The sequence below is a fragment of the Chanodichthys erythropterus genome, chromosome 11, assembly GCF_024489055.1.
Source record: "Chanodichthys erythropterus isolate Z2021 chromosome 11, ASM2448905v1, whole genome shotgun sequence".
Lineage (NCBI taxonomy): Eukaryota > Metazoa > Chordata > Actinopteri > Cypriniformes > Xenocyprididae > Chanodichthys > Chanodichthys erythropterus.
Genome location: NC_090231.1, coordinates 3646620 through 3663179, shown reverse-complemented (window position 1 = coordinate 3663179; position 16560 = coordinate 3646620). Strand labels below are relative to the sequence as shown.

At 38.5% G+C, this 16560-nt stretch overlaps 1 pseudogene; it reads right to left on the bottom strand.

The window, feature by feature from the left end:
• Nucleotides 1-4133: 4133 nt before the first annotated feature.
• LOC137030687 (uncharacterized) lies at nucleotides 4134-5095 on the bottom strand (annotated as a pseudogene).
• Nucleotides 5096-16560: the final 11465 nt, after the last annotated feature.

Below are 16560 nucleotides of genomic sequence, written 5' to 3'. Positions count from 1 at the left end.
TCTTTGTTCATTTTAAAATATCTTTAGATATTTTCAATTCTTACACTAATACAGGATTTTATTAATCCCTTCAATATTGAAATAGCATCAGTTGATCCCTCATCATTCAATTTACTTTTTCTTGACAACCATAAAGCCATCTTTGCTTGCCCAAATAAGAAGTTTAATAAAACATGACTCCTCATTTTACTTCTGCTGTACTTTGGCCCAAAAATTAACCTTGCAGGTATAAATATTTCCCTCAAGGTTTGACACCATTCTTCCATTTTATAAAATAATGGCTGTAATTTTACACAATAAAAAAAAAATAAATGGAAGCCAGTTTCTTGTACTCCACAAAAAGGATAGCCCTCCTCAACCTGTGGATCGGAACTAGTAAGACATATGCAAAATCAATTTAAGACAAACTCAGTAAGGTTAAGATTAACAATTAGCAACAGCCTTTAGCATGAGGTGTCCCACTAATCACAGCATGATCACATCTTCATTCTACTATAAACTTATATGTTCCTTTATATCTTATGAATTGAGTAACTGTAAGTAAAAATAAAAGTAGATCTGAATAACTACATTTAGTACATGACCAATTAAACTAAAAGCCCCTCAAAAAGTTGAAGTAACTCAAATCATTCGAAGAAAGCAATTTAACAAATGGCATAAAAGTGATCCACTAAAAGTGCATACATGTGTAACTAAGAGACTATCATTGCACTATTGCTTTTCAAATTAAGCATGCAGCTTATAGTCTTGACCCATCCCTGACTTAACCACTGGCTCTGCTTTCACCAAAACTATAACTACAGAAAACCCCATAAATCAAAACAATAACAGATCCCTCCTATAATATTTGTGTGTGATAAATACACAAAAATACACAAAATAATTGTCCTTTACTCTCCTTGTACAATCTGTAGCAAAGAATGCTAGGAAAAAGATTTCTGTTTGTACGATTAATTGTGTCCTGCTTGTGTTGAAATGTCGAAAAGTTGTTGTTAAAAATGAAGAATATTGAGTATATTCTGAGTATATGTCACAGATCCCTTGTCTCCAGAACTCCAATTCCCATGATCCTCCTGTTCTCCACACCTGCACTCACTTCCCTCGTCATCTCCCCATCATCACTCATCATCATCACCTGGACTTCCTCGTTTGCACTCCCTTTATATATGGACTCACTCCCTTCACTCCTTGTCTGTTCTTATATGTTATTCAATGTGTTAATGTTGTTTCTCTTCGCTGTATCATTAAATACCCATTTTGCTGTGGAAGGCCGTGAATGTTTCATCTTTACAACACCAACCGTAACAGAAGAACAGACCCAACCGCTGGACTTCCACAATTCAAGAGATGGGTATCTACCTGATCCCCGAGTGTCAAGGGTCTCTCCAGGCGGACGAAAGACTTTGCCATTTGCGGCAGGGTGGCAGGCCGTTGGAGAGGTATGTGGAGGAGTGTTTGGAGGTTTCCAATTTGGTGAGCTGGACTGATGCCTGTATTAACGTTTCTGATGGGACTGGACCGGGACGTAATTCATTATAACGAACCAGCCTCTAATTTTTCCTTAGTCGATTCTCTAAATTTAATTCTCTCCTTAAATGGTTCTAACTTTGAAGTCAGTAAAATTCAAAGGAACCAGAGTCCCAGTCCAGTGCCATCACCAACATATCAGGCATAGCCAGCTCACCTCACCCCAGAATCCTGCACATACCGCTTCAATGGTCCTGGCCGCCAGTTGCCACCGCCGAGCCTTCTGCTCCAGCCACCGCCCCCGAGCAATCCGCTCCAGCCTTTCATGGGCCGCCAGAGGATGCTGGCTGGTTGATAGACTTTATTACAGAGCCCGTCGCTCCAGCCCTCAACAAGCCCTCATCTCCAGTCTCAGCCGTCGAGCCCGCCTATCCAGTCTCAGCCGCCGGGCCAGCCGCTCCACGCGCCGCCAAGCTAGCGCCATGCTCCTCCACCCACATTTCCACGATATTTCTGGGACCCATCAAGATGATCCGAAACCTCCCCAAGTATTTTTTTTTTTTTTTTTGGGGGGGGGCAAGTACCTGTGGGTGGGGGACATGTGGGAGACACACATGTGGGTGGGGCTTTGCCATGGCCGCCCAAGGCTCCTGACCTGCCATGGCTGCCCGCTGCACCTAACCTGCCATGGCTGCCCGCTGCACCTGACCCACCATGGCTCATGGACCCGCCCTGGAGACCTCCACTCCTACCCATGCCTCTCCCTGCACCGGCATGAGGTCTCCAGGGCGCCCACCTCCCCCCTCACTCCCTTCACTCCTTGTCTGTTCATATGTTATTCAATGTGTTAATGTTGTTTCTCTTCGCTCTATCATTAAATACCCATTTTGCTGTGGAAGGCCGTGAATGTTTCATCTTTACAACACCAACCGTAACAGTATATTGAAACTAATCAATATAATTATTATGCCCTTTTAAATATGTTGATTGAAATATAATAAAAATATTAAGCATGTCTTAAACATAATTTGTTTGTGCAATGCAAAAGAATATGTGTACATTTTGAACAACTTAATGTTGGGTCATGCAATGTGAACCAATCACTCTTTTACAATCACTTTTTTGTTACACATCACTGCTTGTTTGCAATGAAGGTAAAACTAATGGAAGGGGAGCAATGCAACAAAATAATGCCTTGATACTTGATACAGAGCTTCATTAATTATAATTTGCAAGAGCACATTGTTCTAGTATCCAGTTCATCTGATGGTCTGCACATAGGGGACTTAATAACTCAAAAGAATCAATATTTGCTCATATTAAATCTACAAATCTATCATTCATGTAACACTTTTATAAGATGTGAGACAGTAGGCCATCTAAATGTTCCCAAAGTTATCTGTCAAAGTTTGTATCAGTTGTTTGTAGGTGAATATCCATTTCATCCAGCTCTGTTACACTATTGGTTATTAGAGCTGGGACAATACATTGATTCTGTACTCATGGTGCAATGATTATGGATCGATTCTGAGCTTAGTTTTAACAGCAGATGGCAATATAGGCTAGTTTTAACTATACATTCAAATGTTCACAAAGAAGAGTCAGTTAAGTCATGAAAGTGGTTAAATACTTGCACCTCGGCTCAGAATGCTTTTAAGATGCGAGATTAATGTAAACACACTTCAACTGTTTTAAACTTTATGAATGATTATTTATGGTTTAAGTGGTGTGTGTAAAGGAACTGGAAGCAAGCAAAGTACGGGTGTTTCTAAAGCACGCAGTGTCATCTGCTGTTTAAATCTAAGCTCCGTTTTGATTCGAGACAGAATGGAGATACTTTGAAAATATTAAAATCACTCCAGATTCTTATCGCAAATCGAGAATCAACGTATTGTCCCAGCCCTATTGGTTATTCTGAGCAAATCGCTACAGATGATGGAGTGAGAGTGCGGTCTGAACAAATGCAAATCGATTCAGACTGTATTGCAAACGCGTCTGGCCAATTTACAGGAGAGAAAGAACCGACTTACAAGAATGGATATTTAATTAATGATTGGTATCACTGATTCAGTCTATGTTAATATAATTAAACTGTAAGGAAATTGTTTCAGTATGAGCGGCCATGGTATGCATGGTCCGTACAGCTGCAGGTGCCACTGTGTGAGATGCCACTGTGTGTGAATGATCTATAAAATGTGACCCTGGAGCACAAAACCAGTCAGGAGTGCCATAGGTGTATTTGTAGCAATAGCCAACAATACATTTTTATGTCAAAATCTTTTATGCCAAAAATCATTAGGATATTAAGTAAAGATCATGAAGTTCCATAAAGATATTTTGTAAATTTATTATCGTAAACATATCAAAAATATATATATTTTTATGAGTGGATATGCATTGAAAAGGACATATGGACAACTTTAAAGGTGATTTTCTCAATATTTTGATTTTTTTGCACCCCCAGATTCCAGATTTACAAATAGTTGTATCTCAGCCAAATATTGTCCTATCCTAACAAACCATACATCAACCAAAACCATACATTATTTATAATCTATAAAATCTTAATTTAAAAAAGACCCTTACGACTGGTTTTGTGGTCCAGAGACACAAATATAAATGAAAATATGGAATTTACAACAGCAATTTGTTGCATTTAATTCATTTCAAGAAATTCTACTGAAGCTTCTTATAAACATTAGAAGGGAGTTCTTCTGCCTTTCTAACAACCTTTTTTGCATTCTCATAATTAACTTTAGCTGATATCTTAATGGCATCAAGCACAGAATCAGCTTCTTCTGCTGCTTTGTATCCAGTGATTCCTCCGCCAACAGCTCCTGCAAGAGCTGCAGCTCTAATATGACACCTGCAGCGATTCCTGTACCAGCTGCTGCTCCGATGCCGGCTCCTGCTGCAACTCCTGCCTCCACTGTTACTGTTCCTGCAGCTGCTGCTCCTGTTACTATCCCTGCCTCCACCGCTACTGTTCCTGCTCCTGCTGTTGCTACTGCTGTTGCTGCCACTGCTGCTTTACCTGCTAATTTGCTTACAGCATTTGCAGTTGTAGCCAGAGCTTTGAATGATTCTTTCAATTTAGCCACTCTCAGTAATGTCAGGACAGATCCCACTGCGACACCGATGCCCATAAAAGCACCAATCAGTGTCCCTGTTGTCACTCCTGCACACCTAATGAGATATTTTTTTATAAACAATCTTCATCACTGTCTCTCGCTTCACTTCTGGAGACAAATTAATTGTGTCCATAGTATTCATCTCCTCTTGAATGTCTTCATCTACATTTGACATTAGCTCATTGGTGTAGCAGCCATTCTTTTTCACCATCTTGTCGATGGTCTCCATCAGTTTTCTCATGTGGACCATGTTGCTCCTGTACCCTGAGTGACAGTCATTCCAGTGTTTATTGTCAATGACATTTATCTACAAGCTCCTGTAGTTTTGGACTATTCTTCACATATTTTTCAATAGTTTGACCATCTAGTTTTTCACCATGAGTGAATAAAACCACTGCATGTTTAAAGGTATTCTCTCCACAATATTCAACAATTTTATCCAGAATCTCTATTTCTTGTCTTGTGTACTTTTCAACTTTTAGGCTACGTTTACACATGGGCGGCTATTTTCATAAACGGACATTTCAGCCTCTCCGGTTTCAAAAATAACATCGTGCACACATGTCAGTTTTCAGAAAAGTTTTCATTTACACGTACCCGTGTATGTATGACGTCAAGAGTGTAACGAGCAGTTCAAGCCCACGTAAGCCAAAAAATCCCGCATTCCTCTTGAAGTGATTCGAAGTTGTTGCAAAATTGCTGATTTCCGAGCACTCATTCGTCTCTGCTCCTCAACATAATGGAGCAGCTGTATTTGCAAATGCAAATGCAAACACACGAGCAGAGTTTGCACCAACATAAATGCGACTGCTACTCTAAACGCTTCCAAATGTCTCAGTTTTTCAAAATAACCATGTACGTGTAAACGGGGCCTTAGAACGATGACTTGGGCATCAACAGCTGGAGCACATTCAATAATGGATCCAATGATCTGAGATTTGATGACTTTCTCATCAAGACGTGTGTCAAAGATTCCAGGTGTGTCAATAACTGTGACTGATCTTCCATCAACCACCGCAAATCCTGTTTCACTATCAGCTGTTACAGATTCAGGTGAAGATTCAGTTGTGAATCTTTTTTTTATTGAGAATAGTATTTCCACTGCTGCTTTTTCCATCTCCTGTTTTTCCAAGGAGAATAATTTTTCTTGCAGGTTTAGACTCTATTTGAAAAAGACACTCTGGTGAGTGAATAGTATTTTGAATACTGATTAAAATAAATAAATAAATAAATAAATAAATACTATAGCATGTTAACACATATTAAACATATTTGATTGTAGTCTTATTTTATTAACACTGTTCATACCTCTCATTATGCGTGTACATTGCTGAGCTGAATATCTGCAATGTCAGAAATAATATTCAAGACATTATTGATATATTATTGCCATTATTGTTACATTGATTTCTTGATTTATGTCATTGAATGATCGTCAATAAAAACAAACATACAAAAAGCTATACAAATAAACTGATTTGTGAATCATTTGAAACTGAAGTCTGAATTATCTTTTACGTTTTGGTTTAGTTTTGAAGAGATTGTTTGACTTTCATCTTTAAGGATTGAGGTTTGTACAACTGGAAATGTTATATCAACTGAGAAATTAAATTGAACAAGTTAATTGTTTCTCTAAATTACCAATAAAATTACTTGACCAATGATCAATTTACAAAAAAGAAGCAATATCTATAGCCTATTTGTCATTTTATGTTTTATCAACAATATCAATATCTACACAGTCACTTAAAGTGCACCACCAGCTGGACGGGGCGCCAATGAGCACCCCAATGCCCCAGTTAGCACATGAATCTAAAATGCAGTGTTAAGTATATTTAAGCTAATATTAACCCAGCAAAGTTTTTTTTTTTTTTTTTTTTTTTTTTATGTTAGCAGTAAGAAGTAATCACAAATATAAATATTTAGGTAACACTTTACAATAACAGTACATGAATAACCATGAACTAATACCTAAATTAATAGTTACTTCAACATCCCTTCAATAGGGATTCATGCATGAAAACAGCAGCCTTAACTATGCGTTAATACATGTTTGTTAATTAATGCATTAATTAACATTTAGGGGTAAACTAAATAAATCAGCCTCCATAAGAGTAAACAAGAAGTACTCTGAATTTGAATTAAACGTGATTTAATACTGTCATAATTTACACTGTAGTATCATAATCTGCCATCTGCAGCTTTGTGACAAATAATTGCAATGGCACATGATTATTTAGCCATTAATTACATAGATCTGTCTAATCAAATGTGGAAAATAGACTAACTACCACTAATAAATTTAATTTGATCTAAACTGTTTTCTGATTTTTACAGTTCATTTATATTTAGTCATAGCTAAATAGTCATAGTTTATTCCCGGAACTAAAGTATGTAGGGTTTGTTTCTGGCGGGACACTCATTAGTGGCGCACGCTAGGTGTTCTCTTGGCGCGTTTGTTGTGTTGCTGCCATTTTAAACTAATAAATGTTGACTGCTTTGGTAAGCCGAATTAATAATTAAAGACATATTTACATGTATGTTTTATTGGGGTTTTCAGGAGGTTATGTGCAGTTATTAACTGTATTTGTATTTTTGTCATTTAAATGTATATGCTTTGATTAGCATTAGCTTGTTACAATGTGCCTTATGTGTGTCTTTACAGGTATGTTTATGGCTTGCTTTCAAGTCCATATATGTTTAATTATATAAATAAAAGTAAAATACAAATACTTTTTATTTTAGTTTTTTTTTTTTTTTTTTTTTGTACCGGGGTGTAAAGGAATAAGGATGGCACTCTATAGTGTTAATTCATATATTAGTTAATGATGTGTGATATGTGCATCATGTCATGACTTTACTTGAGGGGGCACAATCATAATTAACTCATTATTAGCTAAGCATATACTAACATCAACTAATGGTTTGTTAATGTATACTTATGTCATGACTTTACTTGAGGGGGCACAATCATAATTAATTCACTGTTAACTACTTACCAAATTCAGCTCATGATTATCATTAACTTACTATCAAACACACATGTACTAACACAACTATATAAGTATTCAGCCCAGTTAAGTGATGTTGTGTGACTTTTCAAAAAGTCAGAGAATGGAGGTACAGTATGATCACGGCCTGCGTCTGGATGGAGAGTGAACTTCTGAATCTGATCCCAGCAAACGCTCCCTGACCTTAGTTCATGTTTCCTGTTTGGTTATTTTTTTGGGAACCGATTCCTCAGGAACTGATGTAAGTAACAGTAGTTTAGTTTGATAGGAAAGAATATCACAAAACAGATTAAGACTTTTTAAGATAAATAGTGTATTTAGTATTTTATATGTTTGATAAGGAGGATAAGTGAAAATAATGGCAAACTAATCATGTGCCTTTCAGTGATGTTTATAATGAAGCTGCTGATGTCAGTAGTTTAAATTGACAATAATAAATTGTTTAAATTTATTTCAAAGTCCAAATATGTATTATTCCTTCTTATAGAGACTGTTTGATTTAGTTTACCCTAAATGTTAATTAATGCATTAATTAACAAACATGTATTAATGCATAGTTAAGGCTGCTGTTTTCATGCATGAATCCCTATGACTCCTGTCGTAGTTAAGGATCACTCTTCATTAGTTCGTATCTTAACTAATCTTGAGTTCATGTTGAAGTAACTATTAACTCAGGTATTAGTTCATGGTTATTCATGTACTGTTATTGTAAAGTGTTACATGTAGTGTTACCTGTATCTTGCTCTCTTATTGGCTCTAGGTCAGCGTGATGTAATTTTCAGTCAGAACACATTTCACACGGCAGGATTTTGAATCACAGACAGGTCCAGATATTTAGCATGCCAAATATCTCATGGCCGTTGGCGACACATCGTCGATTCTCTCAGATCGCATCACATTCAGGCATTTGTCGGCAATTCCGCAAAATCTGTCAGTGAGTGAAAATCAGGGCTAAAACCGTGCAGTGTGTGAACTCGACATAACAGTTGTGTACTAAGATTTTTGAAAATACTCTTTACATGTGAAAATCGTACCAAAGTGAATAAAAAACAAGTCCGGCCCAGGTGAGAAAAAGTAACATAACACATTACTATTTTTATCGCAATTAGTTACTCCTTAAGGGAGTAATGGAGTTTTCTAAGGAAGTAGATGAGAGCACTTTTGAAACAAGCACAAGCTGCTGTGCAGGTCCATTGAACAGTAGAGATGGAGGAATTGCTTGTAGAAGAGTTGCAACAACACGACTGCTTGTATAACGTGTCTTAGAACATGTCAAACAACCATGTGGACAAAGAGATAAGCTGGTGAGAAAACGCCTTGGTTTTGCACATTCTGGGTTAGTGTTGAAAGCTGTTAGCGCACTAGCTAACAAATGTAAACATGGTGTTGAACCTGTTGAAACGTCAATGATGATTTTCTATGATATGTTTACATCTGCTTCCCATTAACTTCTAACCTCTTAGTAGACATGTCTGCAAATTTTCTGATGCTTTTGCCTGCTGTTCACTAGACCCAGTTCTGGCTTTCTGTGAAGGAAAAAAAAGATTGACATTTTATTAAAATACAGAATAAAAGAAGCAACAAAAGGAGGGGGGATCTTTCTCTCATACTTTTATGCCTGAGGCTGTAGGCTATTATACTGTGCATATGTGTGTGTGTGTGTGTGTGTGTGTGTGTGTGTGTGTGTGTGTGTTTGCTTCTCTCCTCCCCATTTCCAAAAATCCTGGAAAGTGGATGTATAAATGTATAGACTTTGTAGGAACAATTAAAACATTAAGAGCCAAAATGTATATCTACATGTTTCAAATTCCAAAATGACAACATGTGCATGACAGGTTTGGTCAAATTAAATCTTCCTAAATAATATACATTAGGTTTATTTATATAATATTATGAACTGAACACCTGTTATTCTAAAGAATGAGGGAACTCTAAAGAGTGACTGGTGTAAGTAACACATTACGGTTTCATTAACATTAGTTAACTACTTTAGTTAACATGAACAATACTTCTACAGCATTTATTATAGTTCATGTTATTTTCAACATTTACTAATACATTATTAAAAAATAAATAACATGAATTACTGTATTTTATCAAGTAACATTAACAAAGATTAAATGTACTCAAAAATTAAATGTATTCATTGTTCCCTTTTGTGGGAACATCGACGCTACGTCCAATGACGCAATGGGAACCCTCTGCATTTTGTGTTCGCGAAGCACCTCTGTATCCAACCAATGAGAAGACGTGACGTCAGAGGCGGGTGACGTCACGGACCAGGAAACTATAAAGCATACCCGGAACAAAGAACGCTAGCTTCTGTTGTCTTCAGCAAGCGCTATCGGTATCCTGTTTGTCTTATTTATTGTTGTCTGTCCAGTTATATTACACTGTGATCTCTTTGTCTGAGGACAAGAGTTCTTCAAGCACAACATAAAGACATATATATATATATATATATATATATATATATATATATATATATATATATATATATAATGGCAGAAAAAAAGCAGCAATTCACTAAGTGGGTTCATCCCTGTCCTCGCTTCATCACGGACGGGGATACACACGAGATGTATGTCAGATGCCTGGGAGTTGAGCACGCACAGGCAGCTCTCGAGGGAGCTGTCTGTGTGCACTGCGAAAGGCTCTCTCTCAGAGTGCTGCGTTCACGCCGGGCACTCTTCGAGGAGGACGCCGCGGCGAGTGTTCCCCGCCGGTCCGGTTCCGCCGCTGCTGAGGCTCGGCGCGGTCTGCACTCGTGGGGTTCACAAATGGATCTGGCAGAGGGGGGAGAGACGGGCCCAGCCCTATCGCTCCCCTTACCTGCTGGACCCAGTGTCTCTCCTCTGGCGGTAGAAGCACGCGCTGTGGTTTCTTCCCCCCGGAGGGAGACACGGACACTCAATCAATCTTCCTCCGAGGAGGTTGATGTGGAGGGTGTCGAAGGGGATGAGGAACCACCATCCTCATCCCCAGCTTATGAGGAGCTGTTGGAGGTAGTGACCAGGGTAGTTGAAAAGCTAAACATTGACTGGCCCGCGGAAAAACATGAAAAAAGACCTAAAAGCAAGTTGGATGAAAGATTCCTTCCCGCACGGTCACTACCCCAGCGTCGGGGTCTGCCATTCTTTCCCGACCTCCACACCGAGGTGTCGAGGTCGTGGAGAAGACCTGTACAATATTGTGTCTTCAGCCCCCAAACGTCATTGTATAGCAACATCATGGGGCTAAAGCACTACGGCTATGGGGCGATGCCTCGGGTAGAAGAGACGTTTGCGAGCTATCTCTCGCCCGAGTCCCTCAGGACCCCGACGTTGCCCACCAAGCCCTTAAAGATAACATCTAATTTGGTGGGCAATGCTTACTTGGCGGTGGGTCAGGCGGCGGCGGGTCTGCACACAATGTCAATCTTGCAGGCATACCAAGCTGATCTGCTGGGGCTAGGGGGCTAGCTGAGGCTCCCTTTGAGCCAATAGAAGAAGTATCAGACAAATTCCTGACACTAAAAACTGTCCTTCTGTTGGCAATTTCATCCCTAAAAAGGATTGGTGATTTACAAGCGCTGTCAGTCGCTCCATCATGTTTAGAATTTGTGCCTGGTATGATTAAGGCTTTCTTACACACCAGACCGGGTTATGTCCCAAAGATGCCATCGAGGGTCCCAGGTCCCATCATACTCGAGGCGTTCTGCCCGCCTCCATTTACAAACATGGATCAGGAAAAGAAAAATCTGCTTTGCCCTGTGAGGGCATTGGATGCTTACGTCCACAGAGCTGCCCTGTGGAGAAAACAGATCAATTATTTGTATGTTATGGGTCTCCTAAGAAAGGGGGCCCAGCATCTAAGCAGAGGATGAGCAAGTGGGTGGTTAAGGCCATCTCACTCGCATCCAAAGCAGTGGGACACCCATGTCCCTTAACTATTCGAGCTCATTCCACTAAAGGTATGGCTGCTTCTAAGGCTCTTTTATAAGGAGTTTCCTTAGACAATATTTGTGGTGCGGCTGGATGGTCATCCCAGCACACCTTCATCAGATTTTACAATCTCAACTTGAATGTCACTCCAGGTGCTATAGTTTTACAAGATAACAGCCAGGCACTTGGTGACACAGCGTAGTTGGGACAGCGTTCCCGTTGCGTCATTGGACGTAGCGTTGATGTTCCCACAAAAGGGAACGTCTCGGGTTACGAGTGTAACCCTTGTTCCCCGTGTAAGGGAACGAGATGCTACGTCGCGTTGCCGTACCTCCTTAATGCCTGGAGCGCTCTTGCTTCAGACAATACTCAGAAGCTAGCGTTCTTTGTTCCGGGTATGCTTTATAGTTTCCTGGTCCGTGACGTCACCCGCCTCTGACGTCACGTCTTCTCATTGGTTGGATACAGAGGTGCTTCACGAACACAAAATGCAGAGGGTTCCCATTGCGTCATTGGACGTAGCGTCTCGTTCCCTTACTCAGGGAACAAGGGTTACACTCTGAAACTGATTTCAGTTTTTGTCTGACACCAAAAAAAAGTACAATCTAGAATTTTAAAGGTATATCATATTGTGTGATAAAACTACAATTGATCCATTTATCTAAAAAACAAAAACAAAAAATAAAAACATTACATTTGTCAATGCAAACATTTATTTATTTGCTCATTTGTTTGTTTGTTTGTCAGCATAGTTTCACTGACACACTTTGAAAACAAACAAACACACAGAGTTGATTGTGGCCATATCTTAGATTACCTGCTTTTTTAAAGTTGCTTCCTAAACTTTGCAAACATGAACATTAGCATAAGATTTCATTGAACTGGAATATACATATAGTTTTCTTCCCAGTTTCTTTCTGCGAAGCTGCTGCTGCCAGTTCCTCTACTACATGTTTTTGAGCATTTTATGATTGTCAAAGATATACTGGACCCACTTTATATTAAGTGGCCTTAACTACTCTGTACTTACATTTAAATTAATAATTTGATACAATGCACTTATTGTGTACATACATGTTTTTACATTGTAATTATATTTTAAAAACACCTGCATGTAATTACATCTGTAATTAATTTCTGTACTTACATTTATAATTACACTGTTGACTCGTCCCTTACACCTTACCCATACCACCAAAGCCTTCCCTAACCTTACCCGTATCCCACCTCAATAGCAGCAAAAGTGTTTTGCAATTCAATATGAACCCAATAAGTACATTGTACTTAGTTTTTGATGTAAGCACATAGTAGTTAAAGGTCCCGTTCTTCGTGATCCCATGTTTCAAACTTTAGTTAGTGTGTAATGTTGTTGTTAGAGTATGAATAAAATCTGTAAAATTTTAAAGCTCAAAGTTCAATGCCAAGCGAGATATTTTATTTAACAGAAGTCGCCTACATCGAATGGCCGGTTTGGACTACATCCCTCTACTTCCTTCTTTAATGACGTCACTAAAACAGTTTTTTGACTAACCTCCACCCACAGGAATACACAAAAAAGGGGGCGTGGTCTTGTTGCGCTCCCACGGAGAAGAGCAAGAGTTGCGTTTGTAGAGTGTGTTTGTCGCCATGTCGTCGAAACGGTGTTATTTTCATCCCGCAGACCAATCACCTTTGTTTGGCCTTCCCAGGGACGCTGTACTTAGAGATCAATGGTTACAATTTATGTTTCACTCGGTTCCTGAAAATTATAATTGTGGTATCCTTACTGCAATAGTTAATGTTGGACTGCAGTGCACATAATGGCCACAAGAGGGGACTATGTTTATGTATATGACTGTTTTCCGTATGAGGTACTCTTCTGAGTGAGTGCTAACGTTGTACATTTTCTGTCGCTGCTTGTGGAGCAGTTTTTTTTAGATCTTCATCAATTGGAATGCCTGTGATCACTCCCTGTTTCATTCTTCTCTCACCCAAAATCCTCCTTTCATTCACTGTTTTCTTGCAAACATTGTACATTTTTTAGAGCTTTTTTTCTTCTTTTTTTTTCTTCTCTGTTTAACATATTACTAACAGGCTTTCATCTCTCAATATCTTAGCCATATCCACCTCTCCTAACTATTTCTTCAATTCTTTAGACAAACTATTAGACTTAAGCCCTATTCGGACAGGATTAGTTTTACATGGGGAGACGGGGGTAAAGTAATTATTACCAGAGCTTCTCAGTGATTTTAGTCCTGTCCAAATGTGCCATTTCAGTAATCATTACAGACAATGTCAGTAAAGATTACAGCGACTTTTACCTTCTGTAAAAAAGTCCGGAAAAATTACCTCAGGTAATACTAATCCCATTTCTAATAGACCCGCTGTAAATATGTACGGTAAAATTCCATCATTTCCTGTTTAAAAGTAGTTTTCTGCGCATTTTTCAAACATGGAAGCACTTGAATAAACATTAATTTGTGTTGTAGGTGGTGGGACAAGACTGTGGCAAACCTCAAGTATTTTCCATACCATTCAGAGTAAAAAGAAGATCGAATCAATTGTCAGAGGCACAAAACTAATGTGCATATTACCATCATAATACAATCAGAATTTAATTAATAAATCGTTTGACCGGGCCTAACTGTAAACTCCATATTGTCTTCATTAACTACCCCAGAAATCATCTCAAACCAGTTTACGTCAACCACCATAGACTGCAAAAAACGATGCAAATGGACTCCCGGTACTCCTTCGTCAACCGACAACACCCGGTTTCCCAACCGTCTGTACCTGAGCCTCTCAACAGTGTTCTCTACTAATAGCGAATCTACCTCAAGAACTGAGCTATGTTACTGATTCATTCATGAGAGCAGTGCTGACAACATGTTTCTGTGCAATATGATATGCAAAAATCATGACAATATGTAATTTATCATATTGTTTACTATATGTATTTGCTTAGTTAGTGTTATTGTGGATTTTGTTTCTTTTGCTGTTGCAGGCTGTAATGACCTTTTGAAATAACTGGAATCATTTGGTGAAGTGGTATGGACATGTCGTGCAGTCAAGTCAAGCCAGCAGCTACATCACTCTGTAGCCCAAGACATGAAGCTAAGCAGGGCTGGTCCTGGTTAGTACCTGGATGGGAGACCTCCTGGGAAAAGTAGGTTGCTGCTTGAATAGGTATCAGTGAGGCCAGCAGGGGGCGCTCAACCTGTGGTCTGTGTGGGTCGTAACACCCCAATATAGTGATGGGGACACTATACTGTCAAAAAGCACCATCCTTCGGATGAGACGATAAACCGAGGTCCTGACTCTCTGTAGTCGTTAAAATCCCAGGATGTCCTTGCCAAATTTGCCCATTGGCCTATGTCCATCATGTCTTCCTAATCATCCATTTATACTGATTGGCTTCATCACTCTGTCTCCTCTCCACCAATAAGCTGGTGTGTGGCAGGCATTCTGGAACAATATGGCTGCCGTTGCATCATCTAGGTGTATGCTGCAAATTGGTGGTGGTTGAGGAGATTCCCCCTTCCATAGGTAAAGCGCTTTGAGTACCAAGAAAAGCACTATATAAATGTAAGGAATTATTATTATTATTATTATTATTAATAAGACTTGCCTAGAACTACTTAGGCTGTGCGTTTCCCTGAAAATAACTGCACACCTTAGAACGTTCATCAACCAATCAGATTTGAGCATTCAAAAGCCTTGAAGTATATTCCATAAAGGTTATGTTTAGCACAAAATGATTCCAGATATTTTATACCCAGTCTTTACTCATTTAATAAACAATATTTCATTTAGCTGAGGAACATAATGTTGGTGCTCATTGGTTCACATTCATGGACTCATTTCCAATCTTAAGACATCATTAATACATGAACCTCATTATAATAAACTAGCCACAATGGCATAGAGAAATCCATAAAATACAAATAAAGTATTAAAAAACTCGCCATACTCTTCAGTTGATGTATATGATGCCCATACATTTCTGAAGATAGTAAATAACAGATAAAGACATTTTGTAAAGTCAGAATTTGTTAAGAGCAATTCTGGCCATTGAGGCTCTTAAAATGGATCAAACACACCCACAGGAATCACACTGATGAATTAACAGAAATTGAACCACCTGCAGGAAAACAGACCCTCAAAAGAACAATTTACACTTCAATAACTGTTTACTGAAGAAAATATTTTGGTAACACTTTATATTAAGTGGCATTAACTACTATGTACTTACATCAAAAACTAAGTACAATGTACTTATTGGGTTCATATTGAATTGCAAAACACTTTTGCTGCTTTTGAGGTGGATACGGGTAAGGTTAGGGAAAGCTTTTGTGGTATGGGTAGGTGTAAGGGATGGGTCAACAGTGTAATTATAAATGTAATTACAGAAAATAATTACAGATGTAATTACATGCAGGTGTTTTTAAAATATAAGTACAATGTAAAACATGTATGTGCACAATAACTGCATTGTATCAAATGATTAATTTAAATGTAAGTACATAGTAGTTAAGGCCACTTAATATAAAGTGGGTCCAATATTTTTAACTATTTAAGCAAACATATAATCTAAAGATGTCTGCCTTTTTACCCTCTGGCAGTGGTGGGAGAAACAAAGCCTTCTGAAACAAGTTGCTTGTAAAATTATTCACAGTTTTGAAGCACTCAAAAAGTCATGCTGGTGATGTCTGCTGTTCAGAATGGTGTAATTGCAATGAAAACACACACACAAAAAACTATTTAATACAATTAACAAATCGTCTAATACAATTCAATACCTAGTGTCTGTACATGTTATTTTACTAAATTTTATGACTTGTTTTGTTTATAGAGAGATTGGTTAATCAGGTCAATAAGAGGATATTAATTACTCTTCCTTTTTATTATACAAATGTCATTACAAATGTCGACAAATTTCTGAAACTGATCTGAGATCAGGTAAAAACCACACAAGACACTGGTTCATGCACAGAGATCGTAGTGGTGAACCACTGAAATTTTGAAACATTTCAAAATAGTTATGATGTA